Below are 11,628 nucleotides of genomic sequence, written 5' to 3'. Positions count from 1 at the left end.
TTGCCGTCAACACTCGTCACGCCTAATCACATTCCTCTAGAGGCCGCTGAGGTGTATTATGCACCGTATCACAACACAAAGTTGTGAACTACAACAACTCTTGATGTCAAGATGCTGTAGTTCACCCACTTCCACCCCAGGTCCGTTTACCAGTTTCAGGACCCGACTAAAGCCCCAGTGTTGTTACCTTGAGAAAAAATGAGATTTGGTTAAATATAAAACAAACTCTAATGCCGAAAATGATCAAATGTTACACATCATCCAAATGGTTACATTCGCCATCCAGCGCTGGGCTCCATTCAACTCACCTTAGGAGTGACACCAAGTTCAGCTTCATTTTCTCCTCATGCTGCTCCCTCTCTAAAGGTGTTGGCCTGCCTTACTCAAGTTTTTATGTGCAACTGTTGCCAGCCTTAAATGTTACGGTTATGTCAGCGTCCAGCCATGTGCATGTGAGCAGATAAAACAATAGAGAGAAGACAAAGAGTCCTTTTGTGCATAACAGAGTGTCCCTGATGAATTTCTTGTAACATTTCTTGTTTATAAAGTCACAAGATTCATAGTTTCTTTCATGAAGGACATTTTAGTTCCATTGGTCTTTTTGTTTTTCACAATGTAGCGTCAAGGTTTTTTTCTGTTGTATTTATGTTTGTCCTTAGCTTGATGTTCGTTAGCACATTAGCTCCACTTTACACCAAACAAACTTTTAGCCGCATAAAACAGTTGGGGTTTTTCCGAGTAGCAGATGTACAGTAGGGGCTCAACTACAAACTTTCTGAGGTTTATGCAAACACATCATCCGTCCTCCAACCCCTTCCTGGCCCAGGTTTAATATGTCCATACAGCTCTTCCTTATTCATGCACTTATAAAATACAGTTATTCTGTTATGGACTTTTATTTTATGTTACATATTTCAGTATTATTATCTATTTTTAGTATCATTTATCTAAATCACCAAAAAAAGCTTAGTAAAATAAAAATATGTAATAGTGATCAACACATTTTCTGTAGTGAAAATATGAAATCTGAACAACAGTTTAAAAACTAAACTGTTACATTTCGTGTCTTTGTACTTGCCCATTTGTCAAGAACAGCATCAAATGAAATAGACGGTACCCATGTTCTAGTAGATTAAGTATTAAATAAACAAGTGCAAAAAGCATTTGGTAAAAAGTTAAGTACTCAAATACTGAGTTACTGATCATAACACATGATTAAAACATTTTTATTCATGTCATACAGCCAAAAGTAAGTTCTGAGCAAATTCTGGTATTTTAAAGAGTAATATTAAAATATTTATGCAAATAAGAAGTTCTATATCACCCACAGAGGCCAGTGTTATGGGGGGAACTTAAAAAAGAATGAAAAAAAACAACAGGGCAATATTTCATTATTTAAGTCAACCAAAGAGTCAGCCTGTGTCTAGAACCGCCTGCTGGCTGCAGGTCTGTGTCTGAGGCCTTGGTTAGCATGTTTTTCCTTCATTCTTATAGCTTGATAGGAAGTCAGGTTATTAAATTAATAAAACAGCAAAATAATATTGACCACTGAGCACTGTATAAATATCAACATTTTTCTACACAGAAAGCCCTAACAAACTTTTTTAATGTGGGACAAATAAACAATATTTACTTTTCTACTATTAATCTACAGTAGTAAGTTATTTAAATGGTCATGCATATGATTTTGGCTAAAACCAGTACGAAAAACGTATCATCCAAACTCAACATCCTATGCAAATAATCAAACCATAATAGTCTACTAAAAGCACAATAGGGAACTTAATCTATCATAGAAAAATGTACCGCGTCATCAACGAGACACTGATGTCTGGTTCTTCAGGTTTTGACGGGTCTGCACTTCCTTTGCTGATCCGTTGTCTCACGTTTGTACTTCTGCCAGAGTTTTTGTTTCTAAAGGCCCCCACATACTGTGCACACTTCATGAACCGCACTGTCCGCGGATGGTTGGGTCTTCATACTCGAGCGTATGATTACCTAAAATTCTCTCATGAGAAATCTCTTTATTTTACACAATCCTAATGAGAACCAGCAAGTTTGATGAACTATTTGGGCGCCTAGCTCTGTGTTTTTCCTCCATCTGGGAAGCCTTAACTCACCTGTCAGTGCGGGACAGAGAATGGCAGTCGCATGTTGGTTCAACCCGCAAAGTCAGGAAGTCACTGCTTCATATATATATATATATATGTATGTATAATCATGCCAACGTTTAAGATTTGCCGTGTTTTGTTGACAACTTGACAGCTAAAACAAAAGACTGCTCATAGTGAGCATTTTGTTTTTTTGCCATCTTGCACGTGTGACCTCATGTTGTAACGTGCCTACATACGACAGCATGGTTTTCTTATGAACCAAAGTACACAAATATTACAGTAACAAATTACAGAGAATAAACCTAATCTTGTGTGCAAAGGCTGTCTTGCAGCTGGAATACACAGTATAATGCTACATTCACAAACAAGCGTTAGCATTGTCTGCTACGAGCTACCGGCTAACTGGCTAAACTTCATCTATTAACAAGAATAATGTGCGTAAATATCATTCACGAGCCTTGTAATAGTTAGGAAAGCCACATACAACATTACAGATAAGTTTTTGAGTCAACTCATACCTGAAAAGGGGAATAATTGAACAAACGAGCCACGGACACGTTCGTTCTTCTGCTGCAATGTGAACTGGCTGAGGAAGAAGCTCCATGCTCTTTACTATTGCTCACGAGCTCGCAGCCATGTGTCACCTTTCAATTTCAGGTAAGGGAACCATTACAAATAATAAAAAAAAATTGAAACTAGCCTTTTAGGGTGTGCTGCTCCAGGTCCTGTTGGAATTTGCTCTATGTGTAAAGTGTGTTCAGGAAATATGTTGTCATATCTCCCAGGCTGTTTGCAGATTGTGTGTTTCAGTGTGCAGCTCTCAGATGTTTCTTTCCTCCAAGCTTCCTGTCAGGCTTGTTGCCCACAGGTGCAGCACATCAGGCTGATTAGATGACTGGCATAAAAGGAGCATCAGAGCCTGGAGAAGGCACCGTTTTGTTCTTTGACAGAGTAATGAACTGGCTCCCTGTCGCTCTGCTTTTCGTTGTTAACTTGTGACTTTTGCTTCTGCCTTCCTCCTCAGGTCAGCTCTACAGCTTTATCGTGTCCGAAATATTAATAATGTGTAAATTGTTAGGAAGTCTTCACCAAAACAACCTGTGCAACTTGAACAACATGAACCAAATATTAATTAAATAAAATTATAAAAATAGAAAGTTAAAACAATATAAACTATTTAGAAATATCATTTATTCATCTACAATTTAATAATTTTAATATTGCTTTCTCAGTTGATGGGTCTTCTCTGAAAACTGAAATAATTTATTAGATATCAATATTTATATTACCTTTATTGTGTTGGTGTTGTTTATGAAGGTAATAGAGCACGTAACTTTTTATGATTGACTCTTGTGAACCTCCAAGGAGCCCAATTGCAATGAATTGTAAGTTGACTCCACTGCGCCCCCTAGGTTAATCCATCAGCTATATCTCCTCGCCGCATCAGCCGATCTGCACCAGATTGTTTGTGCGTCGTTAAGAAAAGTTGCCCTAACGCATCGATGCGTATCGCCTGGTGGACTGGTGGGGGAACTGCGCGAGAGCATGGCGGTGCCGGAACCCCCGCGGTGGCCAATAGGCCGGAGCGGCGCTGACCTGCTAGAGCCGCCCGATGCCGCTTGCGGCTTTAATTAGTGTTGTGTCTTCCTCTTTCCTGAAGACGTCTATCGCAGTGAGTTCTTTGTGGAGATGTTCACTTTAGAGCGATCTGGAATAGCTTTGAAAGCCCACCAACTTCAACAAAGCTGTGCTGTGGACCTTATTTTATGAAAGCATAATTTAGCATAAAAACCCAACATAATGAAATGTCTTTTCATTCTCTCCTGCTGCTCTGGCAGACAGAGCGTGCCCAGAGACTGTCAGGAAGCTGTCAGTCAAACAAATTGAATACTGTGTTGTTTGCATGAGAGAGTAAATAAGATTGTCTGCACAATGCAGCGTGTTCTCGTGCTGCTCCACTGCGGACACATTCAACAAAATCTTGGCTGGCTTGATGTTGCGTTCGCCTGCCATGGAAACAACCTGTAGTTGCTCCACTCATGACTGATATTGATGGACTGAGATTGACTGCTAAATGGGAAATTGAAGAAAGCAAACTGGAGTCTGTTCTCAGTGACCAGCACAAAGGTCACCCGCCTCACTGAAAGTGTCTAACTGTGTGAGAAAATGATAACATTTTGAAACATTCATGTTTCAAAAGCAACTCTTGGCCTCAGAACGTCTAATAGGAACCTGCAAATACAGACATAGACAGATAGATTCTATATAGATTTAGCTTCTAAGTTAGAGATGAGGAATGTAAAACTTTCAGCCCATGTGAATAACAGTGGGGCGGTTTGAAGTCAATCGTTGATTTGTGTAAATCTGTGCTCCGTGCTACACAGGACACTGAAATTACAAGCACCACTTTGGCCAAAGTTTTTATATCAGGGAACATTTCTGCTAACAAAGTGATCTGAAGTCTGCAAGACGCTCTGAAGGACGGGACTCTCTCATCTCGCTTTGCTCCAGTTGGGTAAAATTGCTGCTGTGTTTCAGCTGCATCAAACAGGTCGGCGATAAAACTGAGATTTATTTGAACAGTTTAGTTAAAGGCAAAGCTGAGGAACTTCTTTCCCTCACTGACGAGCGCGTACAGAGGAACTAGACGTGACAGCAGGGAAGGAAAAAGGGTTTCAAAACAAGGGTGAGATTTCAATCTCTTTGGAGTGAAGTCTCTAAAAGAAAATGAGACTTCAAAATAAGAGTTTTAAATGTATACATAATGAGGTGGAGAGCTTAAAACTCTCGAATGTATGTCCTACTTCACTTACCGTACCAAGTCATGCCTGGACAGCTGACTTTGTGAGCAAATACTACGGTGTTTTAAAACTGCAACAACACCCCTAATGTTTAAAACTTGAGAGACAAGTTACTCGTGAATGTAGACAACATGTTTTCACATCTCAGACGAGCTCTGTTCAACGGATGTCTGTATTTGCAATCTCCACCAGCTCTCCTTTAGAGACTACAGCTACCATCTGGAGCCATCCTCTCTGCTCCCAGAAAGAGTTCGGCTGAATACAAATGGAGGAGAGTAAAAGGTCTTGAAAGGTCAGCGATCCTATTAGAAGTTCTGAGGTGTACAGATGACGCCATTTGATGCATCCGCAGGCCAGCGGATTGACCAGGAGTTTCACCTGTAAAGATCTGACTGTCAAACACCAACCTGAGAAAATGATCATTTGTTTTTGAAGCCTAGCTCTTCCCACTCTGTGTCCCTATGTGGCATTTCAGTTTCAGGCAGCTGTTGAATTCATTTCGGAAACCAAGAAATCGGACAAAGAGTCGGCCAAATATCAACTGAATGATGCCGTACTGGGCAAACCTCACAGCTTGTGTTTTCCAAGGTCCTCTGCTCCTTTTCATGTCTTCAATATAGTTATATAAAATGCAACGTACATGTTTATATACACATTTTTATGTTTTTTAGTATAAAAGACAATTACCCCCGATACTGACGTAATGCAAGTAAACTTTTGAATTCAAAAAACTCAAAAAGAAAATCTCCAAAAACAAATGTTCTCGCTGAGTTTTCTGGCAAATGGAAATAGTTTTGGTATTTCAACTTACCTACAAGAGAAAGTTTAGTTTGCTTTAACTTCAGACAGTGAGAAGAAGAAAAAAAAAGTCTTTATGTTGGTTATGCAAATATCTCGTTTCAACTCCAGCAAAATATTGCCAGACTGTGAGTTGCAGATAATTTATCATTTGGATCTTGCATTTTCAAACAGGTCTCTGGAAATGTTGATGGAGGAAATGGAGAACGAGCCCCGCAGGAGACCTGGAGGCACAACAACACAGATCAGCCCTGATGGTGTTCAAAGTAAAGACTGGCTTGTTGTCATGTGTGACCAGAATCTGGCTGGCTCCAGCATTAAAAATTTACCAAGATGTTCAAGTACATTTTTTTTTTTTTCATCCACATGGACCAACTGTTCGTGTCCAGTAACTATATTAAATTTTTTTGTTTACTTTTTAATAAGCCTGACTCTCTTTTGTTGTGCTGCTGTTGTGACTTTTTTTTCTCTGTAATACACAAACCAACCTTCTTTAACAGCCTTAAAACAACTTAAAAAGTTCACTTCGCGTCTTGTTTGTGTGGTCATTCCCCATCATTATACCCAAAAGAAAAATCCTCACACCATCTCTTGACAACTCTGTTTATTGTATAAACTGCCAGATTATTCTCACCATTTCTCCTGCAAATTTATCTTAATGGTACCGCGGCAGCGGGCCATTAATCAAATTCAGACAGAAAGGTTCCTGACAACAGCCAGATGTGTACTGTAACGAGTCAGGATGGGTATGTTGGGGCGTGCTGTAACATGTCCCTGTAGAGTGGAGGAGCTGGTTTCTCTCCGTACATAATTAGGACCCTGTTGGACCCTTTTAGGGTTTGAAAGGAATCAGAGTACATGAGGAAACATGAGGTGAATGAGAGCAGAGCAAAGAGAAGAGAGTGGAAGGAGAAAATGTTTCTTCGCAGAACTTTTCCATACTTCCCAGAAAGTGCTCCTCCAAACTCTGGCTTAGCGGGTTCACATGTTTTCTCATCTATGGCTCATAGATTTCAGCCACAATCCGTCACAGGGAGTGACAGGAGGGTATTTTCGCAGAACATTTTCTGAGCTGATGTCTGGAAATAAATGTAGGCTTGAAAGTCTTAAAGACAATCCCCAGTCTATTTTCCTCACATTTTCATTTAGTTTCTACTGCAGGTTCCTTTGGCAGAGCTGAACATTGTGTTTGGTTGTCAAATCCTGCGTACTGAAACGTCCTTTAACAGAGCTTCATTTGACACCATTAATCAAAATGATCCATCAGTGTCCGATCCGGACAGTGTCTCTTTCTGTGTTCTGCATATGGTTATGCAATAGATTTTCCCCAACAAAATCTATTGTTTTCTCCAAGTTCAAAGGTCAATTGTGAGGGAGCCACTTCAAAATCGTATTCAAAATATGGGTTTGGGTCTTGAACATCTGTACCAAAGGTGGTGTAAATACGTCTCATAATTATGCTGATGAAAACTGTTTTCAGAAACCTGGGAGCAGTAACCAAAACCAGCTTTTGACTTTGTCCCGATAAAGCAGATTGTTGATTTTGGGAATTAATCATTTACTTCTTTATGATGTAATTGTAGGACACTCATAGACAGACATGTACAGGGTGGCTGTTATTTTGACTTCACAGCTGATCTGACTGCACTGGATGGTAGGAAGTCAGCAAAGAAAAAAATGTCTGGATGCAATAAATTTAACATTACAAGAAATCCTTCAACCTAACAGATCTCAGGTTGACTTAGCCTAAATTGCTGTGGAAATATGTAAATCCACTCCCACTGCCATCTGAAAATCTGTGTGTAAAGAAATGTTGAGGGCCAGGGATGATCTGGAGGCAGCTCAAACGCCGCCGTCATTCATCTTAATCCTGTTTGTCAGCCGGCTGGCGGAACTGTAATCAACTCGGATGAGTTTCAAAGGATAATTTCCAGCTGCTGACCTCAGACAGCCTGGAGTGGATCTAGCGCTGGAGCTTCTTCGCTGATCAGTGCTGATTGTACAGTGGCTGCTGCTGAGCCACATTTCTCCACAAATAATTGCCTGTTTGCTGCTTGTAAAACAAATACATTAAAACATTACACTGTAGCTTAGAGATGTCAGAATGCAACCTGTGGGCAGAGATGACATGTCAGTTCTGGAATTGATTGATTATAGTACCGTTTTTGCTTTGATTCAATATTTTTTTTTAGCTGAAAAAGCTTCATTCACTTTCTGCTGCTGCCATTGCTGAAACTACAGGCAAACTCAAATTCTAAAACGGCGCAAAAGGTTTACGTCATTGTTGACAACTTCTCCTTATGTTTGCTGATTGGCCTGGTCGAAATTCTACCGGAGAGAATCCACTTCAATAGGAGAAATTCCAGATGGACCAGAGAAGGGAGATGAGAATTGAGTAGGAAAGCCGTGGCCATGCTAACCATGTTCAGAATCTAAAGCTGTGAAAACATGCAATTAAATAAACGCAGCAAAATATCAACAGTCAAAAATTATATAATTAAAAAGATTATTTAATAAAACAAGTAGGTAAGTTTAAAACAAGGGGGGTGTGGCGTGTATTTGTTAGTTATTTGGGGTTGACATTGGTTCAGCATCCTGACAGCCTGCGAGAAGAAGCTGCTGCCATGGTAACCGTCATGATGTAGCTGTCGTTCACAGCCGAAGTGTCCTAGAGTTTAAGGACGCAAACTGATTGTGGGACGTTCACCTTTAGCATTTTCAGGCTGAAAGCAGAATTTATGGCTCCATCAATCGAAGCAAGTCAAACAGGTCTATAAAAAGCAAAGCAGTCCCACTTCATCCCACTATCACCATGTTCTTATCAATGTGCTTGAGAGGTCCAGGGAATCATCGAGATGTCTTTCACCTTGAGACAGGTCTTCTTTTTGGCCAGCAGTGATTTTCACCTCGGGTCTGTCCCATGGACGCCCGTTTTTGCTCCAGATCCTCCTTATTGTTGAAGCTTTAACGCTTAACACACAGAGACAGATTTAGAAATAGAGACTGAAACCTTTACAGAGTTGCAGTGCTCTGTATTGTTCTGGGTTTTTGTCACTTCCTTGATGAGTTGGGGATGCTCCCTGGAAGTAATTTGGCTCTGTGTGCTGCAATACTTTGAAATGCGGTCGATGCCAATGACTTTTCTTGTATGTTTTTGAATTTTCATAGATCATGGGAAGGTATTTTGCTTACGAAAATCTTTTTTTTGCTTGTGGGGCAGGTTGTATTTAGGTGGTGTTCTAGAATATAAGTTATTTAATCAAAATTCAACACATTGGTTTTGGTGTGGCTAGTGAAATGTAGCAATCCTATAGTGGGAAACCCTTTTGTTTTGGTGCAACAGCCTAACAGAAGCTAGTTCTCTGCTGCTAGTCAATCAAAAATGACAGAAGATTTCTGATGTGATTCAATTCAGAAATACTTGAATTAAATTAAGTATTTAATTTTATTGTTCTGGGAGTCAACAGTTATCTTTCTATCCTTATATTGATGATATGTTTTATATTTGCAGGTGAACCGTGTTATTACATCCATGGATTACGTCATTTTTGTCTAAATGTTGACCAGCAGACCAGAATGAAGCTACGCTATAAATATAGATTGAAGTTAAAATTGACAGCTTTTGTAAGTGTGCTGGAGAGAGAGCCGCTTGTATAAGCATGTCTTCCAGAGACGCTTCCGCTGCAAGGGCAGGCCAAGATGAGGAAAACATGACAATATGTGACTCACATTGCCAAGAGAGAATACCCTTCATTCTTTCTTTTGTGACTGGAGAAGAGGAAATGTCAGCCTGAGATTTGTTGTTTGACTAGTTTCTGCAACAATACAGCCAGAATTCACACCTGGAGGCTAAAGGTTTCTGAATCCCGTTCATCTGCTCGCAGGAGTGGTTTTATTTGATCACAAATGCTCGGAATGCGACTTCTCCTCAACAAAACTATTTGCGCTTGATAAATCCTTGACATTAACAGACAGACAGACAGAGTGAGCACTTCTTTTCCAAGGAGAATTGTTTCGGAGCAATTTTGTTTTCTTTTGTAACCATGTTTCAGTCTGGTAGCGATAGACCAAAATTACACTGCTGTCAACCTAAAGTAGAAATTCTTGATTTATGAAGCAAATGTTAACATGTTTGAGTTGAATAGCCTTTATATGGTGAATATCAGATACATATAAGCTAGTTTCTTCTGATTTCCCATCTGCCGTACAGCTCCCTGTGTACGGAAGCCAAGAGCCGACATTTTTCACTTATACTTTTTACCTAATGGTTTTCTCAAGACAAGTTAATTTTCCACTTTCCACATTTTTTGCAATGGTCTTCTCCAAATAACAAGTGTGTGTGTGTTAAACCTGATTCCATGCTTCAAATGCATGCTTGTGTTTTGTGAACTCAAGAAAACAAACATTCTTTTCTTCAGATTAACTCATTATTTCAAGAAAATCATTGGGAAGAACAAAAGTATATTTTCCACCCTGCTCATCATCTTCTACTCTGCCATTTTTCAGTGTCATGACTTCCTGGATTCTGGACACAAACTGTTTAAACTTTTACCTTCATGTTGGCACTTAAAGGCACTATTTGTAAAAAACCAACCAGAGGCAGTTTCTTCCCTCAGAATGGGTTAGTAATGAGGGAACATTCAAACTGAGATTTCTTGTCTTCTTTCGTAATTTACAAAATTAAGATCCTTTCTATCTCTCACCAAATTTATACGTTTACATGCAATTTTATGAGTGGAACCAAACTCAAATTCCCTGTTTGTGTTCACAAACTCAGCCAGCTTTCTCTCGATTCTGAAGACAGTTGGGAGAACAAACTTTTCAAACATGACTGCGAAGTCCTGAGCCTATTTCTCCCTGTGGTACCTGCTTGTAAAAATCATAGCATATTATTCGATTAACATAGTGGAACAAGTCATTAGCAGGCTGAGTTGAGCGCTCAGGCAGGAGTCTCAATCTCTTTACCATTTGCTAACATAATCTAAACTGATTAGCTCCGCATCCCGCTTCAAAGGCTTCGTGGCTGTGACAACACGGCGGCAGAATGCGTCCTGTCCCAGGCCAGCTTCTCATGTCACCGAAACCATCCATCCTCTTTGATCGATGACTTTCTCCACTCTCAGTCTTAGCTGTCATTTCCCTCGTGTTCGCCCAGCCTTACACCAGCGAGCTGGACTGAAGCCCTAATGGAGATCTGTTGAGGATGAAGAGGTCATCACGTCCAGGTAGAAGACATTCGGCCAATGTCAGTAAGTTCCTAAGTTCAGTTGATGCAGAAGGCATTTTCAGACCCTCTACTTTTAGTAGAACTGAACTTACAGTATATAGCGCTTTTCCAGTCATTTTGACCACTCAAAGCGCTTTACTCTAGAGTCACATTCACCCATTCGCACTCACAAACACACACACATTTATACACCGATACGCAGATCGGTAGGCAATTTGGGGTTACGTGCCTTGCCCAGAGGCACATCGACATGTGGCAGGAGGAAGCTGGAATCGAACCTACAACCTTCCAATCGCAAGACGACTACTCTACCATACAGTCGCTGTCGCCCTAGTAGACTCTGTTCGATTGTTGACCAAAGTTGCAGCATTTGCTCCATATTCAGATGGTGCAGTTTGTTTTCACAATGCAGTGTGCCAAATGAACTATAACCTTTGAAGAACCTGTTTCCTACTTCACCAGTGGTAGTGCTGCACCAAGAATTACTGAAGGAAATGACACAAAAACCTTTGAAGAAGATACTAAGCACAACTTCCTTATTCATGAAATGTAAGCAAAAATGGAATAGCATCAGATTTGACCAGTTGTAGGATTTCTCTTTTGTCTTTGGCAAAAGACCACGAGCCATTTCTCATGGTGCTGCTTGACTCTTGCATTTGTTATGGTTGTGTTTTCCCAGAATGCCGTG

This window comes from Xiphophorus hellerii, chromosome 7, assembly GCF_003331165.1.
Source record: "Xiphophorus hellerii strain 12219 chromosome 7, Xiphophorus_hellerii-4.1, whole genome shotgun sequence".
In the NCBI taxonomy this organism is placed as follows: Eukaryota; Metazoa; Chordata; class Actinopteri; order Cyprinodontiformes; family Poeciliidae; genus Xiphophorus; species Xiphophorus hellerii.
This window is presented reverse-complemented; position numbering follows the sequence as displayed.